This window comes from Balaenoptera borealis, assembly GCF_965194805.1.
Source record: "Balaenoptera borealis genome assembly, chromosome: 11".
NCBI lineage: Eukaryota > Metazoa > Chordata > Mammalia > Artiodactyla > Balaenopteridae > Balaenoptera > Balaenoptera borealis.
This window is the reverse complement of record NC_138868.1, coordinates 34,474,548-34,499,154: the sequence shown is the minus strand read 5'-3', so window position 1 is coordinate 34,499,154 and position 24,607 is coordinate 34,474,548. Positions and strand designations below refer to the sequence as shown.

General features: G+C 34.8%; 2 long non-coding RNA genes across 4 annotated transcripts in view; one reads left to right on the top strand and one right to left on the bottom strand.

Annotated features, from left to right (window-relative positions):
• LOC309606023 overlaps positions 1 to 24,607 on the top strand; it is a 335,857-nt gene that overhangs the window by 233,851 nt on the left and 77,399 nt on the right. For all 3 annotated transcript variants that reach the window (XR_014231607.1, XR_014231608.1, XR_014231609.1), the window contains one exon: positions 20,048 to 20,175. This is a non-coding gene — a long non-coding RNA (uncharacterized lncRNA). The remainder of the gene's footprint in view (positions 1 to 20,047; positions 20,176 to 24,607) is intronic.
• Positions 328 to 14,356, bottom strand: LOC309606029. The gene is made up of 2 exons (XR_014231615.1): positions 8,826 to 14,356; positions 328 to 8,522 (listed from the first exon to the last, which is right to left on the bottom strand). It is a non-coding gene; the product is annotated as an uncharacterized lncRNA (long non-coding RNA).

The window sequence follows — 24,607 nt, the reverse complement described above, 5'->3', positions numbered from 1 at the left end:
CCCTATGTGATCTGGCCCGACCACTGCCCATGGGAATTTTCTTTCCTACATTCCCTCTAGCCCATTCCTTTCCGTCCACACTTGACTGCTTCATATGTGAGGCAAACCCCTGCCTCGGGGCCTTTCTATTTATGGTTCAATCTTCCTGGAGTGATATCTTATAGACATTTACATGACTTCATCTCTCCCGTCCTTCAGGTCCTCAATTTTGTTTGAGGCCTTCCCAAACTACCTGCTTTAAAATTGGAACCATTATTCCTGCACACTTCATCCCCCTTCCCTGCCTTGTTTTTACCCTTAGCTCTTATTACTACTTATAATACTTAATATATATTTTATTTATTTTCTTGCACACTAGAATTTAAGCACCATGGGGACAAGGATATTGTCTGTTTTGTCAATGGTCTGGGACATGGTTATCTGTCAATAATGAATGAATAAAAGGCTATACATTTTATGCCTAATAGAATGACCTAGAATTTTATAGAATGTATTCATGGAATTTAAAAAACCTCATCACGGAAGAATGGTTGTTCCCATGCCATGGACCTATGAGAAGATTTGTGTGTATTTCATGTATTAGGCTTGAGCATATATAATTGCCAATATTCAATATTGATTCTTTTTTTTGAATTTTATTTTATTTTTTAATACAGCAGGTTCTTATTAGTTGTCTATTTTATACATATTAGTGTATATATATATATATATGTCAATCCCAATCTCCCAATTCATCCCACTACCACCCCACCCCTGCTTTCCCCCCTTGGTGTCCATATGTTTGTTCTCTACATCTGTGTCTCTATTTCTGCCTTGCAAACTGGTTCATCTGTACCATTTTTCTAGATTCCACATATATGCATTAATATACGATATTTGTTTTTCTCTTTCTGACTTACTTCACTCTGTATGACAGTGTCTAGGTCCATCCACATCTCTACAAATGACCCAATTTCTTTCCTTTTTATGGCTGAGTAATATTCCATTGTATCTATGTACCACATCTTCTTTATCCATTCGTCTGTTGATGGGCATTTAGGTTGCTTCCATGACCTGGCTTTTGTAAATAGTGCTGCAGTGAACATTGGGGTGCATGTGTCTTTTTGAATTATGGTTTTCTCTGGGTATATGCCCAGTAATGAGATTGCTGGGTCATATGGTAGTTCTATTTTTAGTTTTCAATATTGATTCTTACCAATTTTAAAAATAAAATTGGTCACTTTTTACTACGTGCTGATTGATTTTCTCCTTTGACTTCTTGACAGTTTATAATTCCCAAATTCTGCAATCTAAAAAGCTAAATGAATTTTAGTTACCTTAATTAAAGAATAAAAGGCTGTCAATTACTCAGAGCTTAACTACTTTGTGATCAGCTGCACCTCTGCAGTCGTATACAGGTTAAATGTGGACACATATCTTGGTAGAGAAAAACTCTGGACTCCACTCTGTTGTTGCAGTATCATGAAATGATGATCATGCAATCATCATTTTTTCCCTTAACTTAAAAAAAGTGAATATCATCTATTGAGGATTTTGAAATATTGGGTTAAGTTCTCGTTTTTCCCTATCATTGTAATTAATTTTTATTTGGGTTCCTCCTGAGGGTGGACAACTATTTTACCATGAACAAAACTCTGGAGCTTGTCTCCTTTCACAGAAAAAAATTTAAAAATAAAAGAAAGAATGAGTTATATAACTTTTCTTCTTGAGTAAACAATAATTAGTAGTGAGTTTGACACTTTGAAATAAATTTTCTAATAAGTTAATGAGTACACACAAGTTGTTTCTATTATTTATTTTCCTCCTACTTTAAAAATTGGCTGGGTTGATCTTATTTAATCTATTTCTATGCCTTGAGCATATCTGAGAGGCCTTCCATTCAAAGCAGACAATGAGGTATGGGCAAGAAGGAAAAGATAGCCTTAGAATCTAGGTAGGTAGGTTCAGGTCAAATGCTCTGATAAGAATGGGATGCTGAAGCAATAACTCATGATGTGGTCAAAATTGTTCTAGTCCTTTTTCATAATGACACTCCTGCAGGGTAAGGATTTCCTATTCCCGTTTTACAAATAAATAACCTAAGCTGCTTGTCCAAAAAAAATCTATATTTTTATTTTATAGGTACATACACACATGCATAGATACATATGCATACAATACCCATGTATGCATATATATAAAATCTTCCTTTATGGGAAACATGATTTAGGTTAGCTTTAAGATCTTTAGGATAGTAAGCAATAGGGCTGAAATATCAACACAGTTTCATGTGGTAATAAACACTGTGCTTCATCTTTTAAATCATGCTTAATACTTTAGGTATATTAAAGGATGTGAATGACCCAGTAATTTTTATTTAGGATTTGTCCTTCCTCCATCCAAAGGATTTAAGTAAGTAGATTTTAAACCGTGACCACATTACCTAAAACATAGATTGTTTTTCCTCCTAACAGAAATAAAGTAACTCCAAGAAGCTCTTCTTATCTCTATGTTAAACCATAATATTTTCAAGACAACACAGTAAATCCTGGAAAACTTTTGACTTCATAGAGAAATTTGTCTCCTTGATATTTTATCCCTGAGGTGATATATTTTCCACCCTTGTAGTTCTTTCAACTGTCATCTCTGTAGTTTAGAAAACACTGGACTTCCCCCCCCCCCCATTAATTTTATGGTGGAATTGTCTATCTTTACTTTGTTCTTCCTCCTCAAAGAAAGCAGCAAACTCAATCTGAAAAAAGTCACATTGTTTTAAGTTTTAGTTACCTGGATCCAAAGTTTTCAAGCTTTTTGAACAATGCATTCTATTAACATGTTTTGATGCATAGACTGGTAAGGGAAGGGGAGGAAGGGAAAGAAAAAAAAAAAAGGAGGGAAAGGAGGGGAGGGAAGAAAGAAAACTGCTTATGCTTTCTATAAATTAAAGGAACTACATTAATGTACTCCTTTCGACGTGGACTTCCATGAGCAGAGTTTTCAAATAAAATATTATAGCTATACACATTAAGGTCCCCTTAATGTCAAATATAATATTAAATCATAACGTGCCAAGTATATACTTTTGTATTAAAGTTATTTCATGTATTGGCTATATATCAGCTATTACCAAAAAATAGAATCTCCACTAAAACATGTATGTATGTATAACTTTTAAAATTTTATTTTATTTTTAAACTTAAAGTTGGCAACTGAGATGTGTGGCAATGGGTGCTCATCAAAGCAGTGCTGAGGAATGAAAATCTTCAACTTCCTATGGATTTCCAGCAATTACAAAAACTAACTTACATGTTAATACCATTAAATTTCAAGCCAATACAAGTAGACCAACTCTTGAAATGCTGATTATACAGTAATTCTAAAAAAGGACTTCAGATAAACCAAGATTTGTAAAGGGTAAATTTTGCATTGTAAATCTTACCACTTGCATGGAAGAATTTAATATTAGAATTGAAAATCTGAAATTAAGTTTGAATTTTCATACTACCAATTGGAAGAATATCTGTTCTTGAAAAATAAATTTTCTTGGTATCAATTTTATCAAGACATAAAACCATATACCAGTGATGGTTATGGTAAGTATTAAAATTTGCCAACATTCAAAATCAAGCAGATTGCACATCCAATCAGAAACATATTATGATACATGGTAATATGTAAGTGACCGTGCAGCAGATATGAACTAAACATTTATTTGGAATTTACTTCCTTTATATTTAAAAAAATTGAGATAATTGAGCTCAAAGATATGTCAAGAGTACCAAAATAATCATCAGTTTTCTTCCGAGGGCAATGTAACTGACTCGAAATTGAAAATGATGATAAATAATCAAAGTTCTTTATAAAATTAAAGGTCTATAAACATGCACCAACGTTTTTATTACAGTTATTATGATCATAACTTCTGTTTCATGATTCTTCCACCAAATGTGATAATGCAGGACCCAGGTTCTTAAATAATCTCCCCTTAACGTATTTCTGGAATGATTTAGGTGTCATATGATGACTGCACTTGTATATCTCTTCTGACTTCAGCTTCTTTCTGTAGAGTAGTCTCTGAGCTCATACAGAGGACATCTCAAGGGCCCAAACCCAAAGGAAGCCCTATAATGAAGTGTCCGAACCACCTCTCTCTTTTTTTGTCATGTGTTCCTTCTCAGAGATATTAAAGCAGTGGTGTTTTTTCCCCCAGTGTATTGAATAAAGTTTTAAAGAAAATGGATATTTTCATTTCTTAGTTGCTGTTTTCCTTACCAAGCCTTCTCTTGTCCTCTAAATAAGTCATATATGATCCCATAGAGGATTGTATAGGAAGCCACTCTCAGTGAGAAATCCAGTCAGTGTTCTAAATCAGCGGTCCCCAACCTTTTTGGCACCAGGGACCAGTTACATGGAAGACAATTTTTCCACGGACGGGGTGCAGGGGAGGGAATTGTTTCAGGATGATTCAAGCGCATTACATTTATTGTGCACTTTATTTCTATTATTATTACATTGTAATATATAATGAAATAATTATACAACTCTCCATAATGCTGACAGGAAGTGGAGCTCAGGTGGTAATGTGAGCGATGTTTGGGAAGCAGCTGTAAATACAGATGAAGCTTCGCTCCATCGCCCGCTGCTCACCTCCTGTGCGGCGCAGAGGTTGGGGACCCCTGTTCTAAATGATCCCTCTGAACAAACAACTAGGACTCTTTAGTAGTCAGCGCTTGTCTGGGAAGATTCCTGTTTCCTTTAGGATGAGTTCCTTTTCAGAAGCTTCCTCACACATAAAGATTTCTGATTGACATAGTCTACCAGTTTTCCTAAGATAGCTGACCTCCAGCATTGGAAACATCTTAGGCTTAATCTTTCCTAACCACATATAATGCTAATAACAAAATCAGGAAAATAATCTAGGGATATAGTATAGAATGTATTTTATCATATTGACCAATTGCTTGTTGAGGATATGTAGTTTTCCTTTCATTGCAGTCTCTCCTTCGCATTGTGAAATTTTTATAAACCATGTTAAACCATGCTAAAAGTAATAAACTTATGCCTGGAGCTCACCAGCAGGATATAACTCCAACCAAAATAGGCCAAAGCATTACCTGAATGATTTTGAGATGGCAAGAAGATTTTATGGGCAACCACCACAGCTAAAGTCAGAAGGTCAGAATATGAAATCTGACTAAATCTGGGCTCTGACTCTGCCTTATTCTATGCCTCTTAGAGTATGCCAACCTTTCAAGGCCTCTGTTTACTCACCTGATAAATAGAAAGAGTGTCGAATGCTTAATCGATCCATAGATTCCATCTGGATGGAAAACAGAGTGACAAGTTTTCTTTGACTTGTGGTAGAATTTTCATAACACTAACATAACTTGCTTTTAAAATAACAAAATATATACGATAATATTTTTAATCTGTATTGTAAGATACAGATTGTAAGATATATGCTGCTGTGAATAAACAGCTTTGGAATTATATTTCTATGCCTCAAACTCTGGTCTCAGAAAACAGAGCCACTATAGTAAAGGCTACTAGGAGAATAGATAGGATTAAGAAGGTATCAACAATGTTATATATAACTAGAAACTGCTATCACATGTTCTGAACTCTTACTGTCCTAAACTATTGGCAAATATAGTAATCTCCTGGGTCGACATTGCTGCACTTTTAGATATCACCAATAAAGACCTAATTTTCCTTATTTGTAGTACTCAGTAAATGGATTATACTGGTGATTCCCAAAGTGTGTTAAGAGGAACACTAGTCCTGTAAGATGTATCAACCAAAATGGTTTAAAAATTTAAATAAACTGTTCTCATCTTAACATTCACATTCATATCCTAAAATAATCTAAGGAGTCATGAAGTCAAGAAGCCAATTTATGTTTGATTAACCCAGTTTTTCTCCACAATTTTTGACCATGTAATCCTCTTCTAGAAGTCACATGGATTAACACAGTGTAGTTGACGTTGCAGGTGTCCCAAACATATCCTATCACCTTTGCAATCTTAGTATAAGCTTCTCCAGGGACGAGCACTTGCATCTCTTTTTCTGAGGGTGTTTTCTCCTCCCCCTACAAGCTCCCCCAAGAGAGGGCTTTACCTACCTGCCTACCTTGCAAGAAAGTACTGGGAATTAACACCCTCAGCCCTCAAACAGTGTCTGACAAGAGCTGGTGCACAAATACTCCAGGTCCCTCACATTTATTGTCGTATGTAAAACTTCCAAAGTTTCCCATGAGACGTTAACCTCCATTCACCCCAATAGTAGCTGGCTTGAAGTAATCTTTATTGGCTGCCTTTTCTCCTAGTCTCACTTCTCCACTGCTGGTATTTCTTTCACATGCTAGACTAGCTATTTACCCTTGAATCCTTGCCTTAGGGTATACCTCTGGGGATCTCAAACTGAGACACAGATTTTGAAAACTAGGTGCTTCCTGCTCTACTTTTCAATGACCCAAATATCTGAACGATTACTTCTGACATCTGACAGCCTCTGAACACAACCTCCAGGTTTCTGTGTCCCAGGCTCTTTCCATTGTGTCACTCTCTTTTTCATATATTTTAAAAAGTTAAATTTTGCTGACGTTCCATCCTAGATATTAGGTTCCTGGGTCCTTTTAAAGTCTTTTAAAGCAAAAATTGCACTGGATAATTTAACAGGTGGGGAAGATGTTATTCAAGACTATTGCAATAGGGGAGAAAGAATGAATGCAAGTCTGCTGAAACAGAAGTTGGGGTTGTTCTTAAGTGCTGGAGTGAGCTAGTGGAAAGTACTGGATGATGTTAGGAGAAGATTAGTCAACAGGATGTGAAGAGTGCACTGAGTTATTCCTGAGTTTGCAATGTTTTTTTTTTTTTTGCTATGATTAGGCATGTATATTTGCTAATTGGTGCCCATCCAAGTTAGATTCCTACCTTCCACAGAGATTGGGAGATAGGAGCACTATTTCTTTCAATGTTTACATTTCAAAAAAATGTTTCAGAAGCCCTTGTAAAGACATTTCCCTGATTGTAAAACTGATAAGAGGCTGGGAGAAGATTTATATACATTTCAAAAGTGTAGAGAAAGGATATACAATTGCAAGTTTTCTAAAGTAAATGCTCTAAGAAAAAAAAGGTCGGGGTCTATCATCAGGATGGAAGCTGTCTAAAGTTCAGTCAAACTGAAGGGAATACTGTGGTCATTTTGGTCAATTCCTATTAATAAACATCCAAGTCCCCTCTTTCCTGGTCCCTCTTATGCAGTGGTGGATGGTAAGTATAAGAATTGTCCAGATTTGTTCCTCATTAGTTGTGTGATCCTGGGATCCTTAATGTCTCTAAGCCTCATTATAAATAAACTGGCAGTAATTACACCTTCTTCAGTGTCTTTGTAAATATCAAAATAGATAAGGCATCTAAATTCTTGACATAATGTATTACTCTGCTAAGGCTGCCATAACAAAATACCAGACTAGATGGCTTAAACAATAGAAATTTATTTTGTCATAGTTCTTGGGGCTGGAAGTCCAAGATCCAAGTGCTGGCAGGGTTGGATTCTGGTGAGACCTCTCTTCCTATCCTACAGATGGCCATCTTCTCACTGTGTCCTCATATGGACTTTCTCTGTACATAGGCATCTCTGGTGTCTCCTCCTCTTCTTTTAAGGACATGGGTCCTATTGAATTAAGGTCCCAAGCCTTATGATCTCTTTTACCTTAACTACTTCCTAAAGGCTCTATCTCCAAATACACGCACACTGACGGTTAGAGCTTCAACTTGTGAATTTTGAGGGCACAAAATTCAATCTATAACATGTAGTTTCTGGATCATAATGAGAAACCAATGGCTAGTAATTATAATTATTGATAAGCACACACAACTGGAAGCTCTGAATAAAAGATGCCTTTAGGAGTTTGTCCAGAAAGTTGGAAAAGCACAGAGCACGAGCTCTTTGGAGGTAGACAGTTCTATTCCTAAAGTAGAGATATAACTAATTCACTTATCAGCCATGATTAAGAAAATTTATTTCTAAAAATTCTCTGGCCAGTGGCTCTTTGATTTGATTAGTTTTACATTGCTTTAGCAGGCTGATATTTTCTTTTGCTACATAATTTTTCAGGAGAAATAGGTTTATAAAGAAAAGTCCTTCTAGCAAATTTGTATTTTAGAGTTAGGATAAAAAAAAGACCTAACTTCACAAACTAGCCTGAAACAAAGAAGAACCTCAGTATACTGAGGTATCCACTCATCCCTTTTACTATAGATCATATTGGTTGTGGGAGCAAATACATACAGAATAGATAATTGGATTTAGGTTATATATTTGAGAGTAAAATTATAACCACAAAATAGATTTAACCAAAAAATGCTTTGATAGAACAGATTTTTAAAGAAAGGGTGGTGGTAGGTATTTCAGGAAAAGCAAAGTTGAAAATAAAAATTTTCTGATGTAAAATGTTTAGAGAAATCAATGTATTTTTTTGTTAATCTCATATTTTGGGAAATTCCAAGTACCATTAGAGTAATTTACAAAATTTTCAAAACCTTTTTTTTTTTTTTAATTTATTTATTTATTTTTGGCTGTGTTGGGTCTTCGTTTCTGTGCGAGGGCTTTCTCTGGTTGCGGCGAGCTGGGGCCACTCTTCATCGCAATGCACGGGCCTCTCACCATCACGGCCTCTCCTGTTGCCGAGCACAGGCTCCAGACGCGCAAGCTCAGTAGTTGTGGCGCACGGGCCCAGTCGCTTCCTGGCATGTGGGATCTTCCCAGACCAGGGCTCGAACCCGTGTCCCCTGCATTGGCAGGCAGACTCTCAACCACTGCGCCAACAGGGAAGCCCTCAAAACCTTTTAAAAGTAAAGTAGCACAGTATTTTCAGGCACTGCTCAGTCTTGCATCTGGATCAAGGAATTCCAGATGTCTGAGAATATGATCATAAAAGCCAACTAACTACAGGCTAACATTCTCAGAGTCATTGATGAGTTGAATAGAAAATGCTAGGTTGCCCCTTCTCCATTCATGCTGATCTGGTGAATCCAGTAACCCCTGCCTGAACATGTTGTCCTGGGTTTGAGCCATTCAGCAGTTTTTGATGGTCATATAATGTCACAGATGTGATTGGCTTCGTAATCTTTGTCAAATTGATAGTGTGAAGCAAACATTGCAAAATAATACAGTGTGACAGAGTCAAGGGTTCTTGTATGTTGTATGAGGCAGGAAGATGCCCCAAATCTCCTTTACAATACTATCCCAACAAACCCTTGGCAGGAAATCTGCAGCACGGGGAGAATCTTTCAGGGTTATTACCTTCAGGCCTTCAAGTGTGTTTATGAAGAGGGGGTGGGGAAGAGACTTGACTTGTTCACTGCTTTCCAGATTCCAACTCTGATAAACCTCTTCTTCCTTATGATAAAAGGAAAATTTAAAAGAGTCTGGGGGAATAAGAAATGGGAAGTAAGAACAAAAGGGAAAAAAAGAGGTTTTAGTGTTCTGGAGAAAAATCAAGGGCGCCAAAAATCTGGACACCTGACCCACCTTACTTCTTATGCCCTCGGGCATTGTTTAACCCATTAGCTAAATTAATTAAGCAAGCACTTAAATTAAAAGTTTCCTTGGCTGCTAATCAATCAAGAAGATTTTCAGAGTGCCTAAATTAATCTCTAAGGAAACATCAAATTTGATTAATGCTTCTTGTGACATTCACACACATGCCCAGACACACGTGCACACTAGTCACTAAAGTATCATTTTATTATCTGAAGGTTAAATCTCACTCTCAGTCATTGTGTGAAGCATTTTCACAATCCTTTTATTTAAAATTTACAACATCTTTGTAAAATAGGTATTATTATTTGCTCCATGTTATGGAAAAAAAAGAACTGAGATTTAGTATGTCTGTTATTTGACCATAATCCCCAAAATAATGAATGATAGATCTAATACTTTAAGCCACTTCTGTCTGATTCTAGAACCACTACAGTGAGACAAGAGAGTTTAGTTATTAAGAGATGCATTCTTGAGTCAGATAGCATATCTTGAATTCTGAATGCACTAATTACTCGATTACTATCTATGGAAACTTTTGCATGTTACTTCCCTACTTTGTTTCTCAGTTTCCCTTTCTGTGATATGGAGATAACACATTTTGTACTTCTTGTGAATGTGGTGACAGTTAACTGAGTTAATGTATGTAAATTACTCGGAACAGTGCCTGAAATGTAGCACATGTCCATTAAATTAGTCATGATGGTGATGATGATGATGATGATAAGGACTCATTGCCTCTGGTGACAAAACAGCTTCCTCTGCTATGGGTGAAATTTCTACCCCTTGGTAGAAACACATTTCCCTTAGAGATACTAATATATATATATGATGGGAAGACTTGCCTCAGCCAAAACTTGTCTATTTATTCTACATGTACTTCCTACGCTGCTATTACTGGATTGACCACTCTTGACCATTCCTATGGGGAAATGCATTATGATATCGCCTCCAGAAGTTAGAAATGCAGCTTATTTGTCTTATCTCTAAGCTCTAGGAAACTTCCTCATGGCATGTCTCCTAATGGAATTGGGGAAGGAGAAATGCAACAAGGGCAAGATAGATATACCCAGGCTCCCACAGCTCATTAACATGGCTTTCAGAGAAAAGATATAGTCTTTCCATCTGAAGCCTCTAGATTGATTCTCTCTTGTTCACTCTACTTTTATACTTACCCTCGATATGAATGGGAACTTAGGGCACCCCTGACACCAGCCTCTGGTTGAAAAGATTGTAAGTCCTTCAAAGTAATTAAAGAAACTCTGGCATCAAGGATAAAATCTAGCTACAACCCACAATTTTTCAGAAAAAATGTTGAAACACCTTGGTGTTTCAGTGGTTATTGGTGCAGTGCCAATAAAAATATTTTTAAAAAATATTTATGGATTATCATATTTGGGAAATTGCCTCTGTTTTTAGATACCCTTCTTACATTGTGTTTTACATAATATCCGGGTAGAGACAGGGATTTGTCTTCACAAATAATGATGGCATTAAAAATCTTAGAATTAGTAAATGAAGGAGAAAGTACAATTCAATAGCATGTTGTCAAATTTTACCAAGACCTCCATTAAAGATGTTCTAGCAGATGTCTAAGAAAAGTTAGTCAGTGGAGCTCGTAAACTATATTAGCTTCTTTTGTGGATTTTATGGTATGAGTCTTGAAAGGTTTTTTTTTTAATATATTGGCAACATGAAATTAAGAAACTAGGTGTAATTGAGACACTAGATGATCAGAATTGGAATGAGCTACGAATAGACAGGAGCATCTTCACTGTAGTATGGTGTAGGCTTAATGGGAGGAAGATGGGCTTGGGGTTAGTAGCATAAGTACAATGTGCATAAAGACTATTTCATTTCAAAAACTTTTCCTGAATTTGGCTCACTGAAGTTCGGCCAAATTTTACCACAATCAAATACAACCCATCAGAACTAGCCATTACTCTGAATGCAAGTCAAGCTCTGCAGTTAGAGTTAACATAGGTTTCCCTTTACTTTCTCACTTTTTACCTCTTGCTCTTGCTTTAACACTTCTCCCAACCCTTCGCACACGCGCACACACACACACACACACACACACACACACACACACACACAGAGGCACGTGCGTGCTCACAGGGTTGTGTATTCCAAAACTAATGTATAATTGTAGCTGATGTGACATTTTATAAGCAACCTAAATAACCTAGATCAATTAAAAGAATGAATTGCAAAGGGTTAGAGGAAGGGTATAATATATCATAATGAAGAGATGAAATGTCTCTGAGTAGTAGAGAACACTAAAGTACTACATTTGTTTTGTTTCAGGTTATTTCAGAAGACAAATGCCAGGTTTTTTAACAGAACCAATTTTGAAGTTGCTTGGATAGGAGGATTGATGATGCATTCATATTATTATGAGATATTTTAGTGCTCTGCATTTGTCCATATCTTGCTAACTAAATTCAAGCACATTAAGTCTAAATTACATAAGAGACTTACTTGTATAGTCAGAGGAGAGGGGTACAAACACACTAAGATATTGAAAGAGCAGCAGTGGGGAGCCCTAGAAAGTGCTCAGGCTTTAGTCAGAGTTCTGATATCTGGTCAGTACCAACAGTTAAGTTTCAGATCTATGTTAAGTCAAAATTTTTTCAAACTTTACTTACCTCCCTGATCGGTAAAGCGTTGAGTAATAAATTCTAACTTATACAATAGTCATGATATTGAAATGTGATTAAGTTCATGAAAGTGCTCTGTAAGGTGGAAAGATTCTACATTTAGCTGTAATACAATTATAATAATGATTACTTATTTTATTCATGTTATTTTTATTTTCTATGTTTATGTGGTACATCTCAGCTGGAGTTAAGGAATAATTGGTAATATGTACAGTTATAAAAGTAAATATTAAGTCACTGATCTTGTAACATTTTTTCCCCAGGAGAAGAAAGGATAGAGAGAGAGAGAAAAGACAAATAACTGAAAAAAAAAAGAGAATATTTTTTAAAAATTACTTTGAGGATTGGAGACCAGTTTTATATAGCAGAAGATAATAAAAAAAATAGGAAATAACATCACTCTGTTTATAAAAACTTTGTTTTTATCATTAAGATGTATGTGTGTGTGTGTGTGTGTGAAGTTTGGAAACAATATTTTATACCATGACCTGGAAACAATAATTTATAGGCTGTTTTGAATAAATGGGAATATTCTAGAGAGTAATTGGGCTCAGGGTTTGAAGAATTAAATTTTTGGTTTATTTTCTGGGTTAATTTGAATAATTTTTAACCTCACACTGCCCAAAATCTTCCATGTCAAAAATAAGAAAATTAGCCATGTCAAAGGATCTGAAAAAGTCATTCAAACTTTAAAATTCTGGAATATTATGAAACTGCTTCTAAACTAACACAGGGTTCAAATCAATGATATTTTGTTCATCCTATTTTATTAATATGATTGCACCATATATTTCTATAGCTCAAAGTGTACTTTGATCTTGATACTTTTGATTTTTGAAAAAAACCTCTCTGAGAAAGGTAGAACAGAGAATAAAATTCCCATTTTATAGATGAGGAAATTAAGCAAAACTAATCAAACAACATGATGATACTCTTCATTTTTTAAAAAACATGGTCTCTTAAGTTGTCTATCATTCTTTAAAGCACTGTTGTTCTTGCTTCACTACAAAAGTGATGTCTGTCAAAATATTTGTGAGTATTATCTCAAATGAGTAGAGCACACTTTGAGATTGGAAATCTGAACTTTATTAAAGTTAGTAGTTTCTCCTAATTTCATTTCCATGGGCTCAGCCCCAACCATTCTTAATATACACACTGTGGGCAACACCCTGTTCAACAGAAAGAAGAGCATAATTCTGTGCATATTCACTATCTATTATTGGAAATACTTAAAAAGTGCAATTTGTTGGCTCAGAATCTTTATCCCTATACCTGAAGGTCAATTGAAATGCACGCATCTATCCCCATCTTTATGCCTTCTGTTGGGTCTAAGTGTAATAATGCTCTCTTCTCAAACTCTCTGTAAGATAATTAAAGGATCTGGAAAGGCTAACAGAGCCAGGCTCTATTGATAGATTCAAACTTTTATTGACTAACCAATAGAAAACTTCACATATGCTAAGTATTCTTTTCAGGTGGCCACTACTTGACATGAGAATCTTAAGACCAAAATTAAGTAAAATATATATATTTTTTTATAACATCTTTATTGGAGTATAATTGCTTTACAATGGTGTTAGTTTCTGCTTTATAACAAAGTGAAGCAGCTATACATACATATACATAAAGTAAAATAGAATTTACTTTTCTCTCAAACTGAGTGTTAAAAAAATGGACTTTCCTATTATTTCTAATAATAGGTGATTAATGGTTCCCTGAGAACAAAAAAGATAAATTATGTAAATGTAATGCACCCATAGCCAGGTTTGAAACAGTTAAACTATCAATGGAGCGGGTGAAACATGTTAGAACAGTTGCTGCTATCTCTGGGCTGTTTATTGGGGAGTGGGAGAGAGCAAATGGAGACACAGCAGGGAGACTTCTAAGTAATGGGAAGTTTCTTCAGGACAGAATACCTAATAAGATTTTTTTTTTTATTAGCAGATTAGAGTCAGGAATATCTATAAGCCCTATTCATTACCACCTATCCAGGAGGAGAGGTCATCTACAGACATTTGTAAGGGTCGGGCATAGGCAGAGAGTATAAAGGAAGTGATTAGAGAGTGTCGAGCTCCACAGGGATAGCCATAGTTGTTTAACAACAAATAAGAAAAATGATACTAAAAACAAATAAAGATGTAATTGATAATGTCTCTACAAGGCAGAAAGGCTATACTTTGAATCTTAGACAGGTTAACTCTCAATAGTTAACAAAGGAGCAATAATATAAAAAAGACAAAACCAAACAATACTTCCAGTTCTCATGTAGGTCTAACATTAACATGGGAATCAGAAACTTTTGCTGAATCATAGCATCCACCATCGTGGATCGATGGCATCTTGCCATTGTTCCAATCTGCTTTTCAACAGGAAGGAAATGTTGAAGCAGGGTGTTGTGAGGACCAAAGTTGAGGCACTCTAGTGCATCTGAGTGAGTAGCCAATGATAGGAATCTGGAAGAATCTACCACTCAGATTAAAGACTGTGAATCTAGATACTGGATCATCAGTCCAGGAAGGATGGAGCCAATGTTTTGGGGTGAAATATCTGGGTACAAGAAATTATAAATGCAGGTCACAGAACCTGAGTCTAAAGGCAGCCTTCTTTCTTATCCAAGGAACATATTTTACTGAACATTTTTACTGAATAAATCCAAGACTAGCAATAGGTGACACATAGATATGTAGATACATGGATATAGATAAATAGAAATAAGATATAAGTTGCTTAAAAAGATTAGAGATTAGATAGTGAATGTTAAAGGTGAAGGACAGGAATGAAGACATAAGAAAATGAGGCTGCTGCTTAATGGAAATGGAATGAATCTCCAAATCAGGTAGCCTGAATTTATATCCAGTCTATGATACTGCCTATGTAACCTTAGGCAAGTTGTTTAACTTCCGCAGTCTTTTTTGTGCTTTTCTGTAAAAGTAGAAGTAAAACAGGGACCATGATATTTACCAGGTGTGATTGTTGTGAAGATTAGAAATAACATACCCCAAATATCTATCAGTGCTTCACATGAAGTATATACAAAATAAATGGCAGTGGCAGTTGTCTTTTTTATACTACTGTTAGCCTCATACAAAGTTGAATGTCCTTGACAAGAGAGGAGAATAGAATGATAGGTTCTGATGGCTAAATAAACTTTTCTATGCACAGGAGAAGATATAGGATAAGGAAAAAGAGAAAGAATATATCAGAATAGGCAGGTTCTGCTTTGAAGTACTCAAGGAATCAGTGGTTTAAAAAGGAAGGTCTTAACCATTCATGTTTAAAAAAGAAACTAACATGGAAAGTGACATTTGCAACATTAAAGAACCTGCTCACTTCAACTTTGCTGATTTAGGATTTGGAATTTCGATCACAGAGAAAAAAAGTGAAGCATAGTTACATGCTTCCAATTAGTAAATGACTCCTTAAATGTTACAACTTTAATTTGGGAAGACTAAAATGATGATCCATAGATCTTTTATTCCTTTCTAATAATGAAGAATAACTGGTAAGTTTTTTAGTTAAAAGAAAATCAGATATGCAAATAAAAAGTTAAGGATATAAATTATTTAAAGCAAATTCCACCATTTCTTCAAAAAGATAATTTTTGTATAAAAAACATGAGTTTCAGCCAAATGAAACTAGGGGTTACATTAACCCTTTTTTTTTTTACATAAAAATAATATATTTATTCTTTTGTATATATTTATATGAGAGACAGATTTAGAATGTTACAGAAAGTTTTGATTTTTTTTTTCTTTTTAATTATTTACTTTCTAACTACAATGCATAGAATCTGGGGTTATGGAAAATATACTAATATTGTATCCTTCCATGAAGGGTAATTCTAAAACAACAAAGCCCCAGCAAAGAGCTCTGCTAGGGAGGAAATGCTTTTAAATAAATCAGCTATCATGTTTAAATGAAGAGGCTATTTTGTTTTTGGTTTTTTTTTCACACACACACACACACACACACACACACATACACACACTGTATTTTATTTTTACAAGAGATAAATAAACTGACACCAAGCATTGTAAATGGATGACCACAACAAAAGCAACAATGATTGCAATTACCAAACACGAAACACACTCATACTATGTCATAATTACATTAACCCTTTTTGATGGGCAATGTGGAATCATGAACTTATGGATGGCAGGTCCCTGATTCATCAATCTTCTGTTTGTATCTCATTCAGCACCAAGCACAGCAAATGGGCGATTAGTGAACATATAGGTATTGAAAAAGAAATTAAAAAGACAAAACATAAGAATTATGTAATATACTAGGTACTGCCCATATGAGAACTTTAAAAACTGAAGTCAAATACAAAGGAAAAAATAGAAGTTTTTCAGGTTAAAAAAGAGATTAACAATGTACATATCTGTTTGTTCTAAGAGCACTTATAAAAGACAGTAAAGTATATGATAGGTAGACAGAATATAGTGGAGATTTTGACATTATGCTCTCAATTTAGTAGAACATAGACTCTATGTAACTTGCCTCATATCATGACACATGTAGTTTATATATATATATATATATATTTGCCAGTCTCCCGTTAATAGTGTGTGTGTGTACGCACGTGCATGTATGTTTGTGTGTAGTTACTTCAGAGTTCAACTCGGAAATCTCCTATGCTCTATTTAAATGTGTGTGAAAGTATGTTGCAACAGGAAATGTAACGTATTCTCTGCCTTAGAATAGATTTATCTAATCTTGAATAATAATTGCCTAATTGACAGTACTATTTGAGCACTTTAATATGGATAAGTGATGAGGATATCAAATATGCTCATATATATATGTAAAACGTAAGTGGTAGAGAGTTGCTACAGTCTGTGAGGGATCAGATAAAGACTTCACTTAAATAGAAGTAACCTATAATTTATTTTAATTATTTTGAGCCTATGATTAATTCTAGAAAAAACAGGAGAGGAGAACAAGATTTTATTTTCTTAATTAGGTAAGGAATCAAGGTGTGAGATCAGTTATGATCTGAAACACCTAGGTCATCATCTCTGAAAAATAAAATAACAACAGCCACTTGCCGAGTAGACTAGGCAGTAAAAGAGCAGGAGGTAGACGAGGAATCTGGCAGGCAGCTGATAGACAAATTGCTTGAGCCAGATACATCATGGGTCATAGGCTCTCTATTTCACTCTTTATAGATATATCAAAACACGGATTGCCTTGGCTTACAGCTAAACTAAATCTGGTTTGAATAGTGGAGATAGAGGAAAGGGTTATTATCAATGGAGACCTAGTGAAAACTGTAAAAAAATTACATCTACAGAATTTACTAAACTTTTTAAATTATTCAATTGTATGTACTCTTTATTTGGATTAATATCATTGAATAAATGCATTTTTGAAAAATATGTTTAATTTTCCTTTCTCATGAGGCATGCTTAAGGGGAAACAGTTCTATAAGCCATAATGCATACCACCCCAATCCACTCCCTGATAATTAACCTGAATTCATTGATCCTAATCACTGGAAATGTAGAAGAAAAAGAAGCTTTTATCTGTAAATTATGATAAAGGTAGTGATAATACCTACAATCAGTTATATTAGTCATTCATTTAATCTAACTTTAATTTACTGAAGCAAATTTAATCTCTGTCTTGGTTCATTTTAAGTTTTATTCTATGTCAATAATAATCTGAATTTATAGAATGACATTAGTATATTAAGATATGTGCCCTCTTCAAAATAGTCAATAGGATCTATGTTTTATCTTTGATCTTAAAAAAATTGAAATTCAAACTAAAGTTGTCAATTTAGGGACTTGAATAAATGCAGAAACAGCAGAGGTACAATGAAATTGAAAACAGGATAAATTAGTTCAGACATTGAGATTAATGGTTTACTTAGCTAAATCATAAAAACCATTTCAAAATTATACATAGAGAGGCTTTTCTTCTGGCTATGTAGGAAAGTAAAATATATTAATCTCATTTTAAAATTTAAGTAGAGTTAAAATTTAGAGTTTTCCAAATACGGTATTTTAATCTTTTATTAAGCTTAGATTTATAAGTCAAAGATCATAATAAAAAACATTTTCATTTTATAGCATCATCTTTCACTTTCCACTTAAGTTGCTATCATTTAATAGGTTAGAGTACATAAATATAATGCAGTAATGAAGAAATAAAGCTGTATAGTATGGAGGTTAGGAGTTTGTTTTAGGAGACAAGCAGTTGTATGTTTGAATTCTGGTTTTCTCATTTAATATTTTATTGACTTTGAAAAGTTATTTGTATAATCCTTGAGCCTTAGTTTTGCCATAGTTAAAACTAAGTTAACAAAAATAAGATTATTGTGAAGAGGAGATGAGCTATATCTGCAATGGTTACCATTGGTTATATATAGCACATGGTATGTAGCAGTCTCTAAATTGTTATTCCTAATTCTCCCTCTTCTTTTGTTCTGTCTTCTTCTCCTCCTCTCTTATCTTCTTTGTATTACTATTACCACCAATTGTTTTAGCATCCATTTAGTCAAATAAAAACTCAATCATTCCCATGCTTGTTTCATACAGGTGGGTAGATCAAATAGCTAAATGTGATGAATAAGCTGTATTGATCCCAGAATAGAGCATCTAGTGACCTTATTTACTTTAGAGCAGAATGTAGAAAATGTTTTCAGAAAGGTGACTAAATTGACAAAACCAATATAATTTTTTGTTTGACTTATTGCTCAATTTCATAACAAAATTATGTATAATAATGAAGATTCTAATCATTATGGAATTTTTTGTGGTTTCTAATTCAAGCTCTTAGTGTTATCAAATATTCATATTCTTTTCTTTCATTTTAAAAATTTGACTTCATACATGGATATTATATATTGATGTTCACAAATAAGTATAATGTAAATGAAAACTTAGGGCACTTTGGGAAAATATAATCAATTTAAGTAAACGGCCCATAGTGATAGAGATCATTCTGAACAGATAATTCATTTGTTCCATTCATTGTTAATTTGGGACATATGCCTGAAGACACAGTATTGCCTAATGGAAATCATTCAACTTTGAATTTAATTCTGGATCTGATACTAAATTATACTTTAAGCTTTCAGGTGGCATTTACCTTCTAGGACTTATATACTTCCTCTATGAAATCTTTGAGACACGATTATTAATTCTAAAGTAGTTTCAAGGATTTTAACCTGGAAAATGAAATTGTTGGAGAAGTAATAACCATGAAATGAAGAATTATAATCTTTGGTTTTTTTTTGATTATAAGGGGTCAGATTCTGAAGTTTAGCCAATGCATTAGCAAGTATTTATATCTATTTCTATATCTACACCAATATCTAATCTTTATGTCTATATCTACCCCCCCCCCACACACACACAATCTATGTATCTATGTGGGCAGTTCGACTTTTGTTACACAAATGCAATTTCTGTTATCCAGAGTAAAAAATAATGAGATAGACTAAACCAGTAATGAAAGGCCAAATTATATGGAGTATCGTCTGACTTTTTAATTACCTTGATTTCAACTTTGAATAATATGGAAAAATACTGTAGAATTTTTCAGCCAAAAAGTGACAAAATCTAACTTATACTGTGACCTGATCACTCTTGTTATTATCGTCAAGACATGGCAAGGTGAATGCAGAGAAACTAGTCAGGAGCCTAGTGATTCTCCCAGTCATACGTCCACAACCATACCTCCTTTGCTGAAAGTGGGTCCCCTGGTCTCCTGTGATGCGATGTTATTTGGGATCTCATTCTAGTGCATTAAATACTCAGTAAGCCCTCAGATGGTGGTGGTCGTCAAAGTCCAGGAGGTAGGAAAGGCAAATCCATAACCAGAATATGTGCCTATTTTTCTGCCTCTTCCAGAGAGAACTCTAATGAAGTCAACTTGCCAGTTGATCCACTCAAGAAATGATGTCATATGAAGACTCAGCAGTGATCTCTGTTGCTGGCATATCAAACATTAGGCAATATTAATGATTAGACTATCCACGGTAAGTGGGATTCATTGACACTGGGTGTATGTGTGGCTCTATCCCTATAACTGTGGACCTTTAGTTCATGTGCTCATCAAGACAGAAATATGGTGGCTGAAGACAGACGATAACTGACATCAACTGACCAAGACAGTTTGTTCACTTAGCTGCCTAATCTTTTTTTTCTGTTTGGATACATTCTGGTGAATGTTACACATAGATCTCTAGAGGCATATAGTGATTTTAAAAAAGACATATGCTGTGTACCATAGGATGACCAATAAAAGATAAAATTGAATTTCTATGTTATAAAATTCTTGAAAGAGCACTGAACTAAGAGTCAGAATGCACAGAGTCTCATCCTAAATATGACATTGATAGTAACTGTGACCTTGGCCAATTGTAACTGCATTTGTGTAAATAGAAATATCACTTGCTCTAAACACCTCAATGTTTTATTGTGATAAATAGTAAATTTTGGTGAAATCTAAGAAATATTTTTAAAGTATTTATGGAATAAAGATGATCATAAGCTGAATAGCCCAACCAATGAGGTAATTTTAGGACTCTTAATCATAGAGGTATAGGTAGAGTGATTCTGCCTTGGTGGAGCTTTATTTCCTCCTATCTCTCCTTGATAAGTCTGCCTTTGTTTAATAACCTATAGAGGTTGTGACTGCATAAATGTCTTCAAGTTATTGCAGAGTGTAGTTTTTGCCAAATAGTTTTACCTCAGCACTTGAGGGTTTTACCTCAATACTTAGAGGTAAAATAGCTTTTGTATGTTTCTCTATCTCCTACTGCTTGATACTAAAGTTTAAGGGTACACATTTTAGTTTTTGTGGGTTGTTATGTCAGTATCTCCCTTTTAGGTACACATTTCTGAATTAGGTAGTGTACATTCTCAAACTGCTTTCCCCAACCTTGCAAACAAAAAATGGTGGTTAATTAATATGAAAATGTATGTCTCCCTTATGTAACCATTTAGCAGTGACTGGTCCCAGGCCATGGGAAAGTCCTGCCATCTTCTTCATCCAGTGATGTCCAAGCTTCCTCTAGTCACCACCACTTTCCAGCCACTGTGAAGGGGCAGAAAGTACAGACAGTGGTTTAGGCTATAAAAAGTGATTTATAACCCACTTATTCTAACAAAATTGTAAGCTGGGCTCATCAGTTCTGATCTGTGGAATTGGAACTAAGAGCTCCTCATAGAGAATTGGCCAATTATCAGCTAAGGTGAAAAAAAGAATGTCACAAAATAATGTGGCGCCTAGGTAAAGACAAATCTAATATAAAGGATTATAAGCAGAAGAAACTAGTTGGTAACGGGATGGAGCATGTGGCAACAGCTGAGTTGTAAAATTAGAGAACCATGAAAATAAAGACCAATTAACTCTTGTTATTGAGATCTTGAGGAGTTACAAAATTTCTACAGCCACCTAACAGACTTAACCATGTCATGACTCCTCTTCTTAAATTTTTATGGAAGTACATTAAAAACTTTCCAACATCTGTTTACACCCCTTATTTCCTTGACTGGGATAAAGAAAGTTTCTATGCCTTAGCATTTGCTGAATATTAAAAGAAAAACCAAACCAACAACTTTTGAATTCAAAATGGCATTTAATTCAGAAGTAGCAGCCTGGGAACTATCATATCCATAGTGTCGGCCAAGCCAACTTTCAAGGTGAACTTGAACTATGGAGACACTGGCAGTGACCCAAAACACTTTTGTCACACTCATTGCCCCATCAGTGCAATTTGGTTGATTTAACAAAGTTATCACAAGAAATACTTAACACCATTCAATAAATGAGCATATAAGCAGAACTGTAAAATTTCCTCCTAATATACACCATAATGTCAACTTTCACCCAAGATATGTTTTATTACCAGAATTCTTTGTTATGCTACGATTGTTTCTTAATCTTAGTCATACATTACCTTTAGTTATGTTCATATAGACAGAGTGCTTATTCACTGACCCCAGTTATTTCCTCTTAATCTTGTCATATGGCTGCTGTTCTGTGTAAGATGTCCTTACAAGAGAAGCCCTCGCAATGAGAAGCCTGCACACTGCAACGAAGACCCAATGCAGACAAAGATAAAATAAATTTATTAAAAAAAAGTATAATGAAAATATATTACACTGTCAAGATTGTGATTGTTTTGGTGTATACAAGGACAATAGTACTGTTTCAATAAGGATTAATACTCAAATATTTAGGTCCTCAAAATTTTCTCAGTGCATTTAAAAGGATTAGCATTTTGAGAACATTGGTTTAGAATTACATTAGGTATTAATCTCACCAAAAAATAATAAAAATCCAAACAGATGTTTATGAAATAGTTCTCAGAAGTAGACATTTGTTTTTTATGTGGAATAAAGAACAGAAGAATTTGATAAAAATTTATTCTTAGTAAGGATCAAAGCTTGAAGCCAGCCTCTGATCTTTAGGCTAATTATATCTCAATTAGGTCAAGTTGAGCCATAAAAATTAACAATATTGAAATTCATTGAAAACACATTAATATATTTAAATACCCAGACTACTCATATCTATGAGTTCATTTTGCCTTAGCAATCTGTTGGGGTTTTCTATTAAAAACACTGGTTTTGAAGATTTGCCACTTTGTTATTTGCTTAGAAGAAAAAAAAATAGAATGTGAAAATCTAGATAAAGAGTATTTTCAAGCAATATTAAAGAAAATTGTTACTGCTTTTCCTCTTGATTTTTTAAAAATTGGCCTTCCTCTATATTTTGTAATCTATCATCTCACACCATCGTCACATTTTTAGCATTTTGCTACATACTTACTAAATACTGCGGGGGTTTACAACATATTTTGTATAAAATATACACTAATTTTTTTAGTGTGAACAAAAGACATATTCCAGAGACACTGTGGGGTCTAACATAGGAAGGCTTATTATAATTACTTTATCAGAGATAAAGTTAATGGTCCCTCTTTAATGATGAGAACACAATTATGAAGTCAGTAGATTTTCTTTTCTGGTGTCAATACCCTCTATCCAATGACTACTAGAGACATACATATAATTGAACAAGTTGGGTTTATTACTCATTGCAACAAAGGAATAAAAAAAAGAGGCAGTGTGATATTGTGATTTATGATAAGAAATATGTATTTGGTCTTTCTCTCGTTCCTGGCACATAGGTTCTAAATATTTTGGAATTTACTAAGTGGTAAGAGTGATAAAGGTGTCTCAATATTCATAAACCTTTTTCAACCACACCTGAGTTTATGTTAATGAGGTGACTTTGGGACAGCACAAAAGGATGGGGGCTGGTTGCCAAAGGGACCAACTGTATTGTTGGAGGACTGGAACTTTCAGCCCCACTCCCCTGATCTCTGGGGAGGGGAGAGGAAATAGAGGTTGAATCTACCACCAGTCACCAATGATTTAATCAATCATGCCTATGTAATGAAGCCTCCATAAAAACTTAAAAGGATGAAGTTTGGAGAGCTTCCAGGTTGGTGAGCACATGGAGATTTGGGGAGAGTGGTGCGCTAACAGAGGGCATGGAAACTCTGTGCCCTTTCCCCATACCTTGTCCTATGCAGCTCTTCCTTCTGGCTGTTCCTGAGTTATGCACTTTTATAATAAACTGGTGCTCTAGTAAGTAAAATATTTCTCTGAGTTCTATGAGCTGCTCTAGCAAATTAATCAAACCTAAAGAGGGGGGTCATTGGAACTTTCAACCTATAACAACCTGGACATGCAATTGGCATCTGAAGTAGGGGGCTGTCTTGTAGCACTGAAACCTTAACCTGTGGAATCTGATGCAATCTCCAGGTCCACAGTGTTAGAATTGAGTTGAATTGTAGGACTCCCAGCTGGTGTCTGAGAATTGCTTGTTGGTGTGGGGAAAAAAAACCCACATATTGTAAATTGGAATCAGAATCATTAGGTAGCCTGGTGGGAATAGAGAGAAGGAATTAGTGTCGCAGATTTTCTCTTCTTTCCCTCCTTCCTTCCTTCCTTCCTTCCTACCTTCCTTCCTACCTTCCTTTCTTTTTTTTCTTTTTTTCTGCAGAATACATCAGTTTGAATCTGAAAACTTTTGCAGGAATTACTGGAGAAAAAAGACAGTTTCTTTCTACTAGAGTTACTAAATTTGGAGGATGTGATTTAGGAACTTTCAGCAGGTATTTAGGCTTTCCATGGAGAGAGAGCCTTCCTGCTACTGAAGCTGATGAAGAGAAAAGATGAAAGATAAACATCTAGTAAATCCAAAGGATATTGTCTGACTTCCTGCATTCAACTACACCTGAAGATTTGCATACTTGAAGTCCATACATGGTCTTTTCAATGAGAGTCAAGAAATTCCATTTTTTCTTTAAAGTGGGTTGACTTGTGTTAATTTGCTGCAACAGAAAGATCCCTGTCAAGTTCAGGCAGGCTGAAAACAATAATTAAAGAGGC